An 18741-nucleotide genomic window follows, 5' to 3' on the forward strand; every position below is an offset into this window, starting at 1 on the left:
ATCTGTGTCCTCTGGTCCTAGACTCCCCACTATAGGAAACATCCTCTCCACATCCACTCTATCAGTGTCCTCTGGTCCTAGACTCCCCAACTATAGGAAACATCCTCTCCACATCCACTCTATCTGTGCCCTCTGGTCCTAGACTCCCCCACTATAGGAAACATCCTCTCCACATCCACTCTATCTGTGTCCTCTGGTCCTAGACTCCCCCACTATAGGAAACATCCTCTCCCCATCCACTCTATCTGTGTCCTCTGGTCCTAGACTCCCCACTATAGGAAACATCCTCTCCACATCCACTCTATCTGTGTCCTCTGGTCCTAGACTCCCCACTATAGGAAACATCCTCTCCACATCCACTCTATCAGTGTCCTCTGGTCCTAGACTCCCCAACTATAGGAAACATCCTCTCCACATCCACTCTATCTGTGCCCTGTGGTTCTTGACTCCCCAACTATAGGAAACATCCTCTCCACATCCACTCTATCTGTGCCCTCTGGTCCTAGACTCCCCCACTATTGGAAACATCCTCTCCACATCCACTCTATCTGTGTCCTCTGGTCCTAGACTCCCCACTATAGGAAACATCCTCTCCACATCCACTCTATCAGTGTCCTCTGGTCCTAGACTCCCCAACTATAGGAAACATCCTCTCCACATCCACTCTATCTGTGCCCTGTGGTTCTTGACTCCCCAACTATAGGAAACATCCTCTCCACATCCACTCTATCTGTGCCCTCTGGTCCTAGACTCCCCCACTATAGGAAACATCCTCTCCACATCCACTCTATCTGTGTCCTCTGGTCCTAGACTCCCCCACTATAGGAAACATCCTCTCCCCATCCACTCTATCTGTGCCCTCTGGTCCTAGACTCCCCACTATAGGAAACATCCTCTCCACATCCACTCTATCTGTGTCCTCTGGTCCTAGACTCCCCACTATAGGAAACATCCTCTCCACATCCACTCTATCTGTGCCCTGTGGTTCTTGACTCCCCAACTATAGGAAACATCCTCTCCACATCCACTCTATCTGTGCCCTCTGGTCCTAGACTCCCCCACTATTGGAAACATCCTCTCCACATCCACTCTATCTGTGTCCTCTGGTCCTAGACTCCCCAACTATAGGAAACATCCTCTCCACATCCACTCTATCAGTGTCCTCTGGTCCTAGACTCCCCAACTATAGGAAACATCCTCTCCACATCCACTCTATCTGTGCCCTGTGGTTCTTGACTCCCCAACTATAGGAAACATCCTCTCCACATCCACTCTATCTGTGCCCTCTGGTCCTAGACTCCCCCACTATAGGAAACATCCTCTCCACATCCACTCTATCTGTGTCCTCTGGTCCTAGACTCCCCCACTATAGGAAACATCCTCTCCCCATCCACTCTATCTGTGTCCTCTGGTCCTAGTCTCCCCCACTATAGGAAACATCCTCTCCCCATCCACTCTATCTGTGTCCTCTGGTCCTAGACTCCCCCACTATAGGAAACATCCTCTCCACATCCACTCTATCTGTGCCCTGTGGTTCTTGACTCCCCAACTATAGGAAACATCCTCTCCACATCCACTCTATCTGTGCCCTCTGGTCCTAGACTCCCCCACTATAGGAAACATCCTCTCCACATCCACTCTATCTGTGTCCTCTGGTCCTAGACTCCCCCACTATAGGAACCGTCCTCTCCACATTCACTCTGTCTAGGCCTTTCAATATTCTATAGGTTTCGGTGAGACCCCTCATTCTTCTAAACTCCAGTGAGTACAGGCCCAGAGGCAGTCCTGTGGTGTTGCTGGTACCAAACAGTATCAGTGTCTGCATTTCCTTTGGGTTCATCAGTTGCCTGGAGAGGGGGAGCTTGCTACATGGGACACAACTTGCTCTCCATATCATACTGCCCTGGCTTGCATTTCTGGACAGCTAGGAGGCAAAAGCCATGGTCAGCTCTGACTGATAGAATCCTCAGACAGACGGGCCCAGAACCATAAAACACTTCTCATTCACAAGCCTTTACATTCCTAGGATCATTCTCGTGATCCTCTGGACCCTCTCAGATGCCAGCACATCCTTTCTTAGATAAGGGGCCCAAAACATCTCACAATACTCAAAAGTGTGGACTGACCATTGTTAAAAAAGAAGAGCTTGTTCGTTCTGTAGGCTTCGTGGCATTTATATTCCAATGTGCCAATCCATATGCCAATGTGCTCTGTTTTTCAACACTTACTGGAGTTAATTCTGATACACTGAGTACATCTACAAGTGGCATTCTTTATCAAGGACCCCCACCATCCAGCCCATGCTCTCTTCTTGCTACTGCCATTGGGAAGGAGTCACAGGAGCCTTGATCCCACAGCAACAAGTTCAGGAACATTTATTACCCTCAACCATCAGGCTCCTGAACCGGTGTGAATAACTTCACTCACCTCAACTCCAAACTAATTCCACAACCTATAGACTCACTTTCAAAGACGCTAAACTCGTGTTCTCAGTATTAGTATTTATTTATTATTATTTGTATTTTTTCTATTTGACCGTTTGTCCTTTGCACATTGATTGTTTGTTGTCTTTGTGTGTAGTTTTTCATTGATTCTATTGTGTTTCTTGTTCTACTGTGAATGCCTGCAAGAAAATGAATCTCAGAGAGGTATATGGAGATGTATGTGTAGGAAAGTCTGCAGATGCTGGAAATCCAGAGCAACACACACACACAAAATGCTGGAGGAACTCAGCAGGTCAACCAACATCTATGGAAATGAATAAACAGTCGATGGTTTGGGCTGTGAACATTCATCAGGACTTAAAGGAAGGGGGAAGATGAGAGGAGGGAAGATAGCTAGAAGGTGCTAGGTGAAGCCTGGTGGCTAGGAAAGTTAATGGGCTGGAGAAGAAGAAACTTGATAGGAGAGGCGAGTAGACCATTGGAGAAAGGGAAGCAGGAGGGAAACCAGGGGGAGGTGATAAGCAGATGAGAAAGAGGCAAGAGGCCAGAGTGAAGATTAGAAGAAGAGGGGAGGGGATGGGAAATTTTTTCACTGGAAAGAGAAATTCATGCCTTCAGATTGGAGATTACCCTGATGGAATTTCACCAATGCAAGTTGTATATGGTGACACAGGCAAATTTTGATAACAAATTTACTTTGAATTTTAAGCCTTACACAAGAGAAAGTGAAATGTTGCTATTCAGATCCTGAGGTCGAAGCTGGGGATTGAAATCCAGCAATCAGTGAGATTGGAGGTCAAAGGCCAAGTGTGAATGATTGAAGACAAAAGTTGGAAAATTTGGAGTTTGAGGCCCGAAGTTTGAAGCCCCTGGGTTGGCATGTCTAGAGGTTGGAAGCCCGATGTCTGCAAGTCCAAGCCAGGGGCTGGTAGTTGGAGACCTGATGTCCGTGAGTCTGGGGTCAAGGGCTGCAGGTGAGAGACCTGGAAATGGCCAGTCCTGGGCTTGTAGGCCTTCCTATGTGTGTGAGTGGATGGGAAGGTAATAAGGGGCTTGATTTGCTGCTAATGCTTATTTTGTTATTGTTGTTGTTGCTTGTATTGTTCTGCTGAATATGGTGGACTTGCTATGGCGGTGTCAGAATGTGTAGTGACTCTTGTGGGTTGTCCCCCACACATCCTGAGGCTGAGTTCGTTGCTAAGAGAAACGGCACATTTCACTGTGTGTGTCAATGTATGGCGATAAATAAATGAATCTCAATCTGAATTTATCAGAGCTGACACTGAGAACACACACAGAGGGTGTACAGGAGGCAATGCTCACACACACACACATATATAGACAGACAGGCACACACACACACACACACACACACACACATATATAGACAGACAGGCGCACACACACACATACATACAGACACAGTTACTCACACACACACACATACATACAGACACAGTTACTCTCACACACACACACACACACACACACACACACACAGAGCCACATAAACAGACACACAGTCACACACACACACACACATATATAGACAGACAGGCGCACGCACACACATACATACAGACACAGTTACTCTCTCACACACACACACACACACACACACACACACACACACACATATATAGACAGACAGGCGCACACACACACATACATACAGACACAGTTACTCACACACACACACACACACAAAGACAGACAGACACACACACAGTCACTCTCTCTCACACACACACACACACACACACACACATAAAGACAGACAGACACACACACAGTCACTCTCTCTCACACACACACACACACACACACATAAAGACAGACAGACACACACACAGTCACTCTCTCTCACACACACACACACACATAAAGACAGACAGACACACACACAGTCACTCTCTCTCACACACACATAAAGACAGACAGACACACACACAGTCACTCTCTCTCACACACACACACACACATAAAGACAGACAGACACACACACAGTCACTCTCTCTCACACACACACACACACATAAAGACAGACAGACACACACACAGTCACTCTCTCTCACACACACACTCACACATGCACAAACACAGAAACTGAGACATGTTCAACATTTAAAAAACTACTTGGACAAACAATCGAATCACCAAGGCACAGAAGGGTACAGATTAGGCATTTGTAAATTAGAACATTTTGGTGGTTACCCGATGGTCTGCTTGGAATAGGATGAGCTGAAGTGCCTGTCTTTCTGCAGTGTGACTCGACAATGAATCATTGCCCTTTTAACCAGGCATCCTTTGTGTTCTGGTTTAGATGAGAAATCCTTTAACCGTTTTCAATCACTACCTTTCTTCCGACTAGTTGCTGCACAGCAATGGTCTGCAAGTCTTTTGAGTTACAGAACTCAGCTGTGTGCCTGGCCTGCTTCAAAGACATTTTCAAAACTCATTCCAAGTGCAACAAGGAAATACAGCTTTTCTGAATTCAGTCAAACACCTCCTCGTTTAGATTGTAATTAAAGTTTCCTTGAATCTTTACATTACTTAAATTCCGTCATTGGCAAATCGATCATAAAGATCAAAGAAAAGATTAGCTTTGTTTGTGACATGTACCTTAAGATATCAAAACATGCAGTGAAATGTGTCATTTTGCACAAAGAACAACACAGTCCGAGGAAGTGCTAGGGCAACCCCAAGGTGTCGCCACGCTTCTTGTGCAAACATAAGACGTCCACAACTTACTAACCCCTACCTGTATGTCTTTGTGGGGTGGGACGGAACCAGAGAACCTGAAGGAAACCCATAGGGTCACAGGGGGAAGTACAAACTCATTGGGAATTGAACCCGAATCTTCCAATCACTGATGCTGTAGAGCTTTACGCTCACTTCTACACCACGATGCCACCCAATGGACAATGAGTCCAAGGCCCTGTCCTTCCAATAGTTCTTCAGACCATGAGAGTGACAACAAGGTTGAATGGTGCCATGATAACAAGCTCTTGCTCAATGTCTGTAAAACTAAAGAACTGATTGTTGGGTTCAGGAAGGTTTTAAACAAGTCTGATGGAAGTGGGACATCAGCTTTAAATTCCTGGATGCCAATATATCAGAAGTTCCTTAAACTTGTTATAGCCTGGGGTGAGAGTGGGGATAAGCTCCCATGACCTATTCAATACTCCCAACATCTCAAGTAGCCTCTGAAAACCAAGTCCAGCTCCTGGCCTTCACCTGTGGCTTAGCTTCTAAGCCCAGCAGAACCATTTCAACTGGCAGGAGAAGGGGTAAAGGAGGGTTACTGATACCTTAAAGCCCCTTGCTTTAGGTAGATGGGCTCGTCAGCCGTGGTTGGCAGCTCACCTGGAAGGAAGATGCTGATCTCAAACCTCCGCTGCCTTGCGGCTATACCCACTCATGGGGAGGGCTTCGGGAGTAACCCCGAGGGAAAATCCAAAGCTGGAGTCCCTGAGGCACTCTGATGTTGAGTTCAACACTGACTGACAACTCTTGCGACACCACTGGTGCCAAACAGTATCGGTCTCTGCCATTCCCTTGGATTTATCAGCTGCGCGCAGAGAGGAGCCTGGTGCATGGGCAGCAGCTTCCTCTCCATATCATACTGCCCTGGCTTGTGTATAGACTGACACATAAACACAACATCCATGGGCAACCCCAACCAAAGGAGATTCTTAACATATTGGACAACCAGTCCTGGGCCTAGAACACAGATTTAATAATAAGGAATTACACCAGTGTCTTTACTTTCTTTGGAAATTGAGGATCAGCTTGTTATCAAACACTCCAGCATCTACAGATATACTGCCGAAAGTATTCTGGTTCAAGATGGTGCTGGTGTAGATGCATGACCCTCTGCCGGCTGCAGGAAATCGTACCTCTTTTGAACGACTTTCACTGCAATCTGCTGCATGTAAATTTCCTCTAACAACGGACTATGATATTACATCAATGATCTTCAGATCTCACATTCGTTGGTTAAATGTGAAGCAGTTAAGCGTGGTGCCATTATGGGTGGGTCAATGGATTGGCTGAGAATGCAGCAGGACAGGCAGAATAAAAACCAGGCTGAAGTGTAGAGAGATGAGGCCTCCTCCACCCAGCATCTTGTTGGTGAATGTGCAGTCACTGGAAAATAAGATTGATGATCTCAGGACAAGGCTGCTGTCTCAGAGGCAGATGAGGCTGATCTCAATGATTTGTACACTGAAACTTGGTTCAATGAGGATTCAGTGGTACGACTAGAAGGTTTTACAGTTTCAAAATGGATCAAACTATGAACTCTGGTAAGAAAAGAGGTGGCTGCGTATGCTGTTCAGTCAGTTCTCATTGGTGCACGGACGTTGGGGTTATGTCAGCTTCTTGTTCTTCTGACTTAGAACATTTAACAATTAAATGCAGAGCATTCTATTTGCTTCAGGAGTTCTCATCTGTGATCCTGACCGCAGTTTACATGCCACTAGCGGCTGATTGTAAGCAAGCAGCCGCAAAACTGCATGATGTTGTCTATAATTTGCTAAGGCTACTGGGGAGAGTTTAAACTAGAATTACTGGGGGGTGGGAACCGAACTGAAGAGATGAGGAAGAGGCGGTTGGCTCACAAATAGAGAAAGCTTGGAGACAGTGCAAGGGAGGATAGGCAGGTGAAAGAGAAGGGACGCATTCAGACCGGTGGTTTGAGGTGTGTCTATTTTAATGCGAGGAGTATTATGAACAAAGTGGATGAGCTTAAAGCGTGGATCAGTACTTGGAGCTATGATGTTGTGGCCATTATGGAGATGTGGATGGCTCAGGGGCAGGAGCGGTTACTTCGAGTGCCAGGCATTAGATGCTTCAGAAAGTTCAGGGAGGGAGGTAAAAGAGGTGTGTGTGTGGCACTGTTGATCAGAGATAGTGTCACAGCTGCAGAAAAGGTGGACCTCATGGAGGGATTGTCTACGAAGTCTCTCTGGGTGGAAGTTAGGAACAGGAAGGGAACAATAACTCTACTGGGTGTTTTTGATAGACCACCCAATAGTAACAGGGACATCAAAGAGCAGATAGGGAGACAGATCTGGAAAAGTGTAATAATAACAGGGTTGTCATGGTGGGAGATTTTAATTTCCAAAATATTGATTGGAATCACCCTAGAACAAGGGGTTTAGATGGGGTGGAATTTGTTAGCTGTGTTCAGGAAGGTTTCTTGTCACAATATGTAGATAAGCCTAAAAGAGGAGAGGCTGTACTTGATCTATTATTGGGAAATAAACCTGGTCAAATGTCAGATCTCTCAGTGGGGGGCATTTTGGAGATAGTGATCACAATTCTATCTCCTTTACCATAGCATTGGAGAGGGATAGGAACAGACAAGTTAGGAAAGTGTTTCATTGGAGTAAGAGGAAATATGAGGCTAACAGGCAGGAACTTGGAAGCATAAATTGAGAACAGATGTTCTCAGGGAAATGTATGGAAGAAATGTGGCAAATGTTCAGGGGATATTTGCGTGGAGTTCTGCATAGGTACATTCCAATGAGACGGAAAGGATGGTAGGGTACAGAAATCGTGGTGTTCAAAGGCTGTTGTAAATCTAATCAAAAAGGAAAGAAGAGCTTACAAAAGGTTCAAAAAACTAGGTAATGATAGAGATCTACAAGGTTATAAGGCTAGCAGGAAGGAGCTTAAGAACGAAATTAGGAGAGCCGGAAAGGGCCATAAGAAGGCCTTGGCAGAGAAGATTAAGGAAAACCCCAAGGCATTCTACAAGTATGCGAAGAGCAAGAGGATAAGACATGAGAGAATAGGACCTATCAAGTATGACAGTGCAAAAGTGTGTATGGAACCGGAGGAGATGGCAGAGGTACTTAATGAATACTTTGCTTCAGTATTCACTACGGAAAAGGATCTTGGCGATTGTATGGATGACTGAAGTGGACTGAAAAGCTTGTGCATATAGATATTAAAAAAGAGGATTTGCTGGAACTTTTGCAAAGCATCAAGTTGGGTAAGTCACCGGGACCAGACGAGATGTACCCCAGGGAAGCAAGGAAGGAAATTGTTGAGCCTCTGGCAATGATCTTTGCATCATTAATGGGGCCAGGAGAGATTCCAGAGGACTGGAGGGTTGCAGATGTTGTTCCTTTATTCAGGAAAGGGAGTAGAGATAGCCCAGGAAATTATAGACTTACTTCAGTGGTTCTTAAGTTGATGGAAAAGACCCTGAGAGGCAGGACATATGAACATTTGGAGAGGTATAATATGATTAGGAATAGTCAGCATGGCTTTGTCAAAGCAGGTCGTACCTTATGGGCCTGACTGAAGTTTTTGAGGATGTAACTAAACACATTGATGAAGGTGGAGCAGTAGATGTAGTGTATATGGATTTCAGCAAGGCATTTGATAAGGTACCCCATGCAAGGCTTATTGAGAAAGTAAGGAGACGTGGGATCCAAGGAGACATTACTTTGTGGATCCAGAATTGGCTTACCCACAGAACGCAAAAAGTTGTCGTAGACAGGTCATGTTGTGCATGGAGGTCGGTCACCAGTGGTATGCCTCAGGGATCTGTTCTGAGAAACAGCTCAACCTATTATATTTCAAATTATAGTTGGTGGTGTTAAGCTGGCCTGTTTTAAGAAACCCCTGCCCAACTATCGCCAGCATCAGCGGTCCCAACACACTAGACCACTGCTACACTACGATAAGGAATGCCCATTGTTCCTTCCTGAGACTGAATTTTGGCAACTTGGATCACTTGGCTGTACTCCTACTACCGGCATACTGACAGAGGGCAAAGAACAAGGCTCCAGAGAGTAAGACTACCAGGAGGTGGTCATGGGAGCCTGAGGAACAGTTACAGGATTGCCTTGAGTCAGTGGACTGGGCCATGGCCAAGACCTCATCTGAGGACCTGAATGACTACACCAGGCTCGTTACAGACTTTATTAAAACAGCCGTGGATGAGAGTGTCCCCACAACATCATTCAAGAATTTCCCCCATCAGAAGCCCTGAATGAACAACGGAATCCAGAATCTGCTGAGACCCAGATCAGAGGCATGCAAGTCTGGAAATCAAGAATGCTACAAGAGGTGCAGGTATGATCTCCGGAAAGCCATCTCTCGGGCGAAGTGGAAATTCTGGACTAGACCAGAATCAACGAGCTGTGGCAGGGTTTGAATATCATAACCTCCTACAAAGCTAAATCTTGCAACATGGGGGACAGCAGAGCTTTGCTCCCAGATGAGCTCAATGCCTTTTATGCTTACTTTGAGAACAGGGAGGAACCACTGCACATCCCCGTGTCTCCCAATGATCCTTTGGTCTCAGTATCTGAAGATGACGTGCGTTCTGCCTTCAAGAGAGTGAATCCAAGGAAAGCATCTGGTCCGGAATGAGTACCCGACTAAGTATTGAAGACCTGTGCTGACCAACTGGCTGGTGTATACACGGGTATCTTCAACCTCTTGTGTGGTACTCACCTGCTTCAAGCAGGCTTCAGTCATACCGGTGCCCAAGAAGATCGTGGTAGCCTGCCTAATTGACTATCACCCAGTGTCACTTACATCCACAGTGATGAAGTGTTTTGAGAAGCTGATACTGAAGCATATCAGCTCCTGTCTGAATGGTGACTTGGATTCGCTCCGATTCACCTACCGAAGCAACAGGTCTAAAGCAATTGCCATCTCGTTGGCCCTTTACACAACCCTGGAACATCTGGACAACAAAGGTGCATACATCAGGATGCTCTTTATCGATACCAGCTCAGCATTCAGTACCATCATCCCTTCTAAGCTAATCAGTAAATTCCAAAGCCTGGGCCTCAATACCCCCTTTTTGCAACTGGATCCTGGATTTCTTCTCTTGTGGACCTCAGTCAGTTCAGATTGGCAAAAAACATCTCCACGATCTCCATCAGCACAGGAGCACCATAAGAATGGTGTGCTTAGCCCCTCTGTCCTACTCACCTTACACCTATGACTGAGTGGCTCCAATACCATACACAAGTTTGCTGAGGACACCACTGTTGTGGGCTGTACCAAAGGGGGTGACGATACAAAAGTCAGATTGAAAACTTGGCTGAGTGGTGTAATAACAAAAACCCCTCACTCAATGTCAATAAGACCAAGGAACTGATTGTAGACTTCAAGAGAGGGAAACCAGAGGTCCATGAGCCAGTACTTATCAGAGGATCAGAGGTGCAGAGAGTCAGTAACATAAGCTCTTGGGTGTCACTATCGTAGAGGACCTGTCCTGGACCCATTACAGTATATAAATATAATTGCCAAGTAAGTACAACAGCACCTCTGCTTTCTCAGGAGTCTGTGGAGATTTGGTACGTCATCAAAAACATTAGCAAGATGTGAGGTGGAACATGTGATAACTGGCTGCATTACGGCCTGGTGTGGGAACACCACTGTCCGGCAGAAAATCCTGTGAAAGGTCGTGGATTCAGCCCAGTACATCACAGGTGAATACCTCCCTACCATTGAGCACATCTACATGAAAGATTGCCATACAAAGGTAGCATCTTTGATCAAAGATCCTCATCACCCAGGCCATGCCCTTTTCTCACTGCTGCCATCAGGTAGAGGTACAAGTGTCTCAGGAACAGTTCAAGAACAGTTACTACCCCTCAACCATCAGGCTTTTGAACAAAAGGGGATAACTACACTTTATTTCCTGAGGAGCATCAAGAAAGCTCACCTCTGGCTGAGGATACTGATGGACTTTTACTGCTGTACCATTGAGAGCAGACTCACCAACTACATCTCAGTGTGGTATGGCAATTGTCCCATATCAGAGCGTAAAGCACTCCACCAGGTGGTGAAAACTGCCCAGCGGATTATTGGCACCCAATTGCCCACCATTAAGAACATCTACCATAAACGCTGCCTTGGGCAGGGCGAAAAGCATTATCAAGGATGCATCTCACCCCAACCATGAACTTTTTACTCTCCTCCCATCCGGTAGGCGCTACAGGAGCCTCCGCTCCCGCACCAGCAGGCTCAGGAAAAGCTTCTTCCCTGAGGCTGTGACCCTGCTTAACCTCACATCACAGCGCTAAGCAGTATTGCACCCATATTGTACTGTCTCAGTACTTTTATATTTGTTTGCTGTAGCACTTACTTTTTATTCGCAGTTATTTTGTAAATAACACTATTCTTTGCATTTCTGGATAGATGCTAACTGCATTTCATTGGCTTTGTATCTGTAATTGGCACAATAACAATAAAGTTGAATCTAATCTAATATAATCTAATCTAATCATTAAAGGACTCTTTTATCTTATTTTATGCTTGTTATTTATTGCTATTCACTTGTTTCTGTCTTTGCACAGTTTGCTTACAGTTTACAGATCCTGTTTATAGTTACTGTTGCTAAGTATGTCCGCTGAAAAAGAATCTCATGTGGTGGTATGTATGAACCCTGATAATAAATTTTACGTTGAACTTTGAACTTTGGTTGCATCATGGTCTGTTCCAGCAACTTGAAAGCCTAGGAACATAAAGAAGCTGTAGAGAGTAGTGGACTCTGTCCATCATGGGCACAGCCTTCCTCACCATTGGTAGTATTGTAGCGGTGTGCTACACGCAGCGCTAAAATTACGACACGGAGTCGGTAACTGCAGTCGAAGGAAAAAACTTTATTCGAAATCCTCAGCCTCACTTTTAAGCCTCCCTCAACCTGCCCCCCGTGGCGCAGAGGCTCCAAAGCTCTGTGCTCGCAAACCCCCGTAGGCTATCTAATTGTGAGCCGGTTCGGATGTGCCAGGAAATGGGTCGCCACATAACCCCCCCCCCCTCAGAACCGGCAATACACCCCCCAATGTCCACAGTCTGGGCCAGAACCTGCTTGGGAGGTCGGCCTCTGCGCCGAGGTGCAGGAAACTCGGCCGGTTGTGCCAGGTCCACATGGGCCGGTTTGAGGCGGTCTACCGTGAAAACCTCCTCCTTCCCCCCAACGTCCAGCACGAACGTGGACCTGTTGTTCCGGAGCACCATAAACGGCCCCTCGTATGGCCGCTGCAGCGGTGGCCGATGCCCGCCCCTTCGTACAAACACAAACTTACAGTTCCGTAGGTCTTTGGGTATGCAGGTCGGGTTCCGCCCGTGCTGTGAAGTGGGTAAGGGGGCCAGGTTACTGAGCTTCTCGCGTAGTCTGCCCAGGACTGCTGCGGGATCTTCCTCTTGCCCCCGTGGGGCTGTTAGGAACTCCCCGGGTCGACCAGGGGCGCGCCGTATACCAACTCGGCCGACGAGGCGTGCAGGTCGTCCTTGGGCATTCTGCGGATGCCGAGTAGGACCCAGGGAAGCTCGTCCGCCCAGTTGGCTCCTCGCAGGCGGGCCATGAGGGCCGACTTCAGGTGACGGTGGAGACGCTCCACTAGCCCGTTCGACTGTGGGTGGTAGGCAGTTGTGTGGTGTAGCTGAGTCCCCAAAAGGCTGGCCATAGCTGACCACAGCCTGGAGGTGAACTGGGCGCCTCTGTCGGAGGTAATGTGGGCTGGTACACCAAAGCGGGATATCCAGGTGGCGAGCAGGGCTCGGGCGCAAGATTCGGAGGTGGTGTCGGTGAGCAGGACCACCTCTGGCCATCTTGTGAACCGGTCCACGATAGTCAGGAGGTGCCACGCTCCGCGCGACACTGGCAGGGGGCCCACAATATCCACATGAATGTGGTCGAAACGCCGGTGGGCGGGATGGAACTGCTGCGGTGAGGCTTTGGTGTGCCGCTGCACCTTGGCCGTCTGGCAGTGCATGCACGTTTTGGCCCATTCACTGACCTGTTTGCGGAGTCCGTGCCAAATGAACCTGCTGGAAACCATCCGGACAGTTGTCCGGATGGAGGGATGCGCCAAGTTATGAATGGAGTCGAAAACACGGCGCCGCAGGCTGTCGGGACGACGGGACAGGGCTGGCCGGTGGCGACGTCACAGAGTAGGGTCCTCTCACCCGGGCCTACTGGGAGGTCCTGGAGCTGCAAACCGGAGACTGCGGTTCTGTAACTCGGAATCTCCTCATCTGCCTGCTGCGCCTCTGCCAGTGCCTCAAAGTCTACCCCTTGGGAAAGGGAATGAACGGTAGGGCGAGAGAGCGCATCCGCCACGACATTGTCCTTACCCGAGACGTGCCAGACATCCGTCGTGTATTCAGAGATGTAGGACAGGTGGCGTTGCTGGCGGGACGACCAGAGGTCCGACGCTTTCGTAAACGCAAAGGTAAGCGGTTTGTGGTCCGTGAACGCGGTGAAGGGCCGACCTTCTAGGAAGTACCTGAAATGCCGGATTGCCAGGTAGAGCGCCAACAGTTCCCGGTCGAAAGTACTGTACTTGAGCTCGGGTGGCCGCAGGTGTTTGCTGAAAAACGCCAGGGGTTGCCAGCGACCTGCGATGAGTTGCTCCAGCACCCCACCGACTGCCGTGTTAGATGCGTCCACTGTGAGGGCGGTAGGGGCGTCCATTCTTGGATGTACTAGCATTGTGGCATTCGCCAAAGCTTCCTTCGTTTGAACGAAAGCGGCAGCAGACTCCTTCTCCCAGGTAATGTCCTTGCTCGGACCTGACATCAGGGCGAACAGGGGGCGCATGATCCGGGCAGCAGAAGGGAGGAAGCGGTGGTAGAAATTGACCATACCTACGAATTCCTGAAGGCCTTTGATCGTGGTGGGTCGGGGGAAGTGGCGGACCGCATCTACCTTAGCGGGCAGAGGGGTTGCCCCGTCTTTAGTAATCCTGTGGCCCAGGACGTCAATGGTATCGAGTCCGAACTGGCATTTGGCGGGGTTGATTGTAAGACCGTACTCACTCAGTCGGGTGCAGAGTTGACGGAGGTGGGACAGATGCTCCTGATGACTGCTGCTGGCTCTGAGGATGTTGTCCAAATAGATGAACGCGAAGTCCAGGTCCCGTCCCACCGCGTCCATTAACCGCTGGAACGTCTGTGCGGCATTCTTCAGGCCGAACGGCATGCGGAGGAACTCGAAAAGGCCAAACGGGGTGATGAGAGCCGTTTTGGGGACGTCGTCAGGATGCATCGGGATTTGATGGTACCCTTGGACGAGGTCTACCTTGGAGAAGATCCGTGCGCCGTGCAGGTTTGCTGCAAAGTCCTGAATGTGCGGCACAGGGTAGCGGTCCGGTGTGGTGGCCTCGTTCAGCCTGCGGTAGTCGCCACACGGTCTCCAGCCTCCCATCGCTTTGGGCACCATGTGCAGGGGGGAGGCCCATGGGCTGTCGGACCGCCGGATGATCCCCAATTCCTCCATCCTCTGGAACTCCTCCTTCACCAGTCGGAGCTTGTCCGGGGGGGGGAAGCCGCCGAGCGCGGGCATGGAGGGGTGGTCCCTGGGTCGGGATGTGGTGCTGTACGCCGTGCCTGAGCATGGCCGCTGTGAACTGCGGTGCCAGAACCGATGGGAAATCCGCCAGGACCCTGGTGAAGTCATTGTCGGACAGCGTGATGGAGCCGAGGTGAGGGGCTGGCAACTGGGCTGTACCCAGGGAGAACGTCTGATAGGTCTCGGCGTGTACCAGTCTCTTCCTGGGCAGGTTGACCAGTAGGCTGTGAGCCCGCAAAAAATCTGCACCCAGAAGCGGTTGGGCTACGGCGGCCAGTGTAAAGTCCCACGTGAACTGGCTGGAGCCGAACTGTAGCTGCACCTGACGGGTGCCATAGGTCCTTACTGTGCTGCCATTCACAGCCCTCGGGGGGGGGGGGGGGGGGGGGGACCCGGTGCCCTGCTGCGGGTGTCGTAACTCGTCGGAGGTAAAACGCTGATCTCGGCACCAGTATCGACCAAAAACCGGCGTCCCGACCTTCTATCCCACACATACAGGAGGCTATCCCGATGGCCAGCCGCCGTAGCCATCAGCGGCGGCTGGCCCTGGCGTTTCCCGGGAACTTGCAGGGCGGGCGACAACGGTGGGCTTCTGCGCCCCACCACTGGTGGTAGAAGCACCAGTGTTCATTGGGCCGGGGGTTGGTGGGCTCTGCGGCAGGGCCTGGACTGGTTTGCTGCTGGGAGCGTGGCTGGGAGATCTGTGCGATGGACGCCCCGCTCACCTTTTTGGCGTTCCACAGCAAGTCCGCCCGGGCTGCCACCTTCCGGGGGTCACTGAAATCCGCATTGGACTGCAGCAGGCGTATGTCCTCGGGCAGCTGCTCCAGGAATGCCTGCTCAAACATGAGGCAGGGTGTGTGTCCGTCGGCTAGAGACAACATCTCATTCATTAAAGCCGATGGAGGTCTGTCGCCCAAGCCTTCCAGGTGCAGTAAACGGGCAGCCCACTCGTGCCGTGAGAGTCCGAAAGTCCTGAGGAGCAGGGCTTTGAATTCCGTGTACTTGCCGTCTGCCGGGGGCGACTGTACGAACTCCGCGACCTGGGCTGCTGTGTCCTGGTCGAGGGAGCTCACCACGTAGTAGTAGCGGGTGTCTTCTGAGGTGATCTGGCGAACGTGGAATAGGGCTTCGGCTTGCTGGAACCATAGGTTTGGTCACTGTGTCCAGAAACCCGGCAGTTTCAACGAAACCGCATGAACAGAGGCGGCGTTGGTCATTTCTGGTCCAAAAATCATTTGGACCGTCGGGGTCACCAATTGTAGCGGTGTGCTACACGCAGCGCTAAAATTACGGCACGGAGTCGGTAACTGCAGTCGAAGGAAAAAACTTTATTCGAAATCCTCAGCCTCACTTTTAAGCCTCCCTCAACCTGCCCCCCGTGGCGCAGCGGCTCCAAAGCTCTGTGCTCTCAAACCCCCGTAGGCTATCTAATTGTGAGCCAGTTCGGATGTGCCAGGAAATGGCTCGCCACAGTATCTATAGGAAACACCGTCCCAAGAAAGAAACATCCATCATCAAAGATCCCGTCCATCTGGACAAGTGATCTTCTTTCAGCTCCCATTGGAAGCTTCAAGTCCCACACCACCAGGTTCAGGATCAGCTACTTCCTTTCAAGTATTCATTTCCTGACTCAACCAGTACATCAGTTTAGCAACAGTGTGGTCACTATGGGCCTCCTTGAGAGGGGACACCTTTCCTGACTTCAGTTGACTCACTGGGTCAGGTAGTTCCTAAGTGGTCTGGAGTGGGGAAGTTCAGCTTGCTGTATGAAAAAAAGTGAGTGTAAAACTGATCATCACAAGAGTGTGAAATGGTGAGGTGCAGATATTACGGTGGTGTAGTGGTTACTGTAATGCTATTTCAGTGCCAGTGCTCTGGTTTCGGTTCCACCGTTGTCTGTGAGGAGTTTGTACATTCTCCCTGTGACTGCATGGGTGTCCTTTGGGTGCTCCGTTGTCCTCCCACACTCCAAAAGGGCATCTGGGTTATGGTTAGTGAGTAGCAGGCATGTCATGATGGCACCGGCAGCAGGGTGACACTTGCGGGCTGCCCCCAACACGTATTTGGATTATGCTGGTCATTGAATCAAAACAATGCACTTTACTGTATGTTTCAATTAACATGTGACTAATAAAACAAATCTTTTATGTTTATACATGTATTTTGTGTGTGTGTGTCTGTCTGTCTGTGTGTTTGTGTGTGTGTATAGTTTAGCCCACAAGACTGTAAGACATAGAAGCAGAATTAGGCCATTCAGCCCATCGAGTCTGCACCACCATTCCATCATGGCTGATCCCAGAATCCCAGATTCCAATCAACCCCACACACCTGCTTTCTCGCCCTCCTTTGATGCACTGACCGATCAGGAAAATATCAACATCCGCCTTAAATATATTGGGGGGGGGGGGGCGTTGGTGGTGAGTGAGTGTGAGTGTGTGTGTGTGTGTGTGTGTGTGTGTGTGTGTGTGTGTGCGTGCGTGTGTGCGTGCGTGCGTGCGTGTGTGTGCGTGCGTGTGTGTGTGTGTGTGTGTGTGTGCGCGTGTGTGTGTGAGTGTGTGTGTCTGTGTGTGTGCGTGTGTGTGTGTGTGTGTGTCTGTGTGTGTGTGTGTGTGTGTGTGTGTGAGAGTGTGTGTGTGTGTGTGTGTGTTCAGAGTCAGTGTAACGTTGTTGAGAGATAGTCTAAGGGAATATGGTAGTGCTGCGGTTCGCTGTTACAGCTCAGAGCACAATTCCTGCATCCTCTGTAAGCACGTTTGTACATTCCACTCCATGTGTGCATGGGTTTCCTCCAGATGCTCCAGTCTCCTCTCACAGTCCAAAGATGTTAATTGGTCACTGTAAATTGTCTTGTGACTAGGTGGATTGCTGGGCAGTGTGACTGTTGGGCCAAAAGGGCCTGTCCCACACTAAATACATTGGACAGCAAAGGTTTTGCATCCTGAATACTTTTGGGTGTATTTTATGGATTTTGGGCTGCTGATCATGAAAATCACCATGAAATTTCTCTATCATGTACCAATATTTTAAATCTCCTATAATTCAGGTTAATTAAAAAATTGCACATAGTTTAAGTTGAAATCTTTTCTACCTTGTCCAGGCATGCCCAAGCAGGGTGGATGCTGCATTGCAGGACAGGTTTTAGATAAACAGCTCATGGAGTCTAGAGAAGGCAGAAGAAGATGCCATGTTGCATGAGTCAGGAATGGAAAACAACACACTACTGAAGCTTGAGAAACATCAGAGATTCTGTAGTTGCTGAAAATCCTGAGGAACTCAACACGTCAGGCAGTATCTATGGAGAGGAATAAAGAGTCGGCATTTTGGGCCCATATCCTTCATTAGAAATTTTAATTGCTTTCCTTCCACAGATGATTCCTGCCCCGCTGTTGTTTTCCCAGCACTTTCTATTTGTATTGTAGATGGAGAGAAATTTAGGATCCCCCTATGGAAAGTAATAAAGAACGTTTCTGGTCAACACCCTAGTGTGTTGCTCTGGATTTCTAGCATCTCTTGTGTTTGGAATTTAGGGTTTGGGGTTTACTGGTGCGTTGGTGACAGCGATGGCAGGGAGCTGCGTGGCCTTGGTTGTGGGGTGGACCGTGCCTCAGGGTTACCTGTTGCAGCGGCCAGGGAAGGAGATGCTGGAGCTGGGAGTTGAGCCCTTCCTGTACTTACACGGCGGCAGTCAAACTGGATTGAGTTGAGATGAGCAGTGCTTTTGCTTGTTCTTGCAGAAACGTGGATCCAGACCAGCATCCATGTACCATCAATCTACAGGCCAAGGGCTATATTATTCATTTTAAATTTTTTTGTAACTGTGTGTTTTTCTGCTATAGTGATTAACTGTTCCTTAAGGTTGTCATAGTGGGGTGGGGGGGGGGGAGCGAGGCCATAATGAGGATAATGGATAATCTCCCACTACCTCAATGGCATTCATCTCAAATAGCTTCTGATAACCAA

The sequence above is a fragment of the Hypanus sabinus genome, chromosome 4, assembly GCF_030144855.1.
Source record: "Hypanus sabinus isolate sHypSab1 chromosome 4, sHypSab1.hap1, whole genome shotgun sequence".
Taxonomy (NCBI): domain Eukaryota; kingdom Metazoa; phylum Chordata; class Chondrichthyes; order Myliobatiformes; family Dasyatidae; genus Hypanus; species Hypanus sabinus.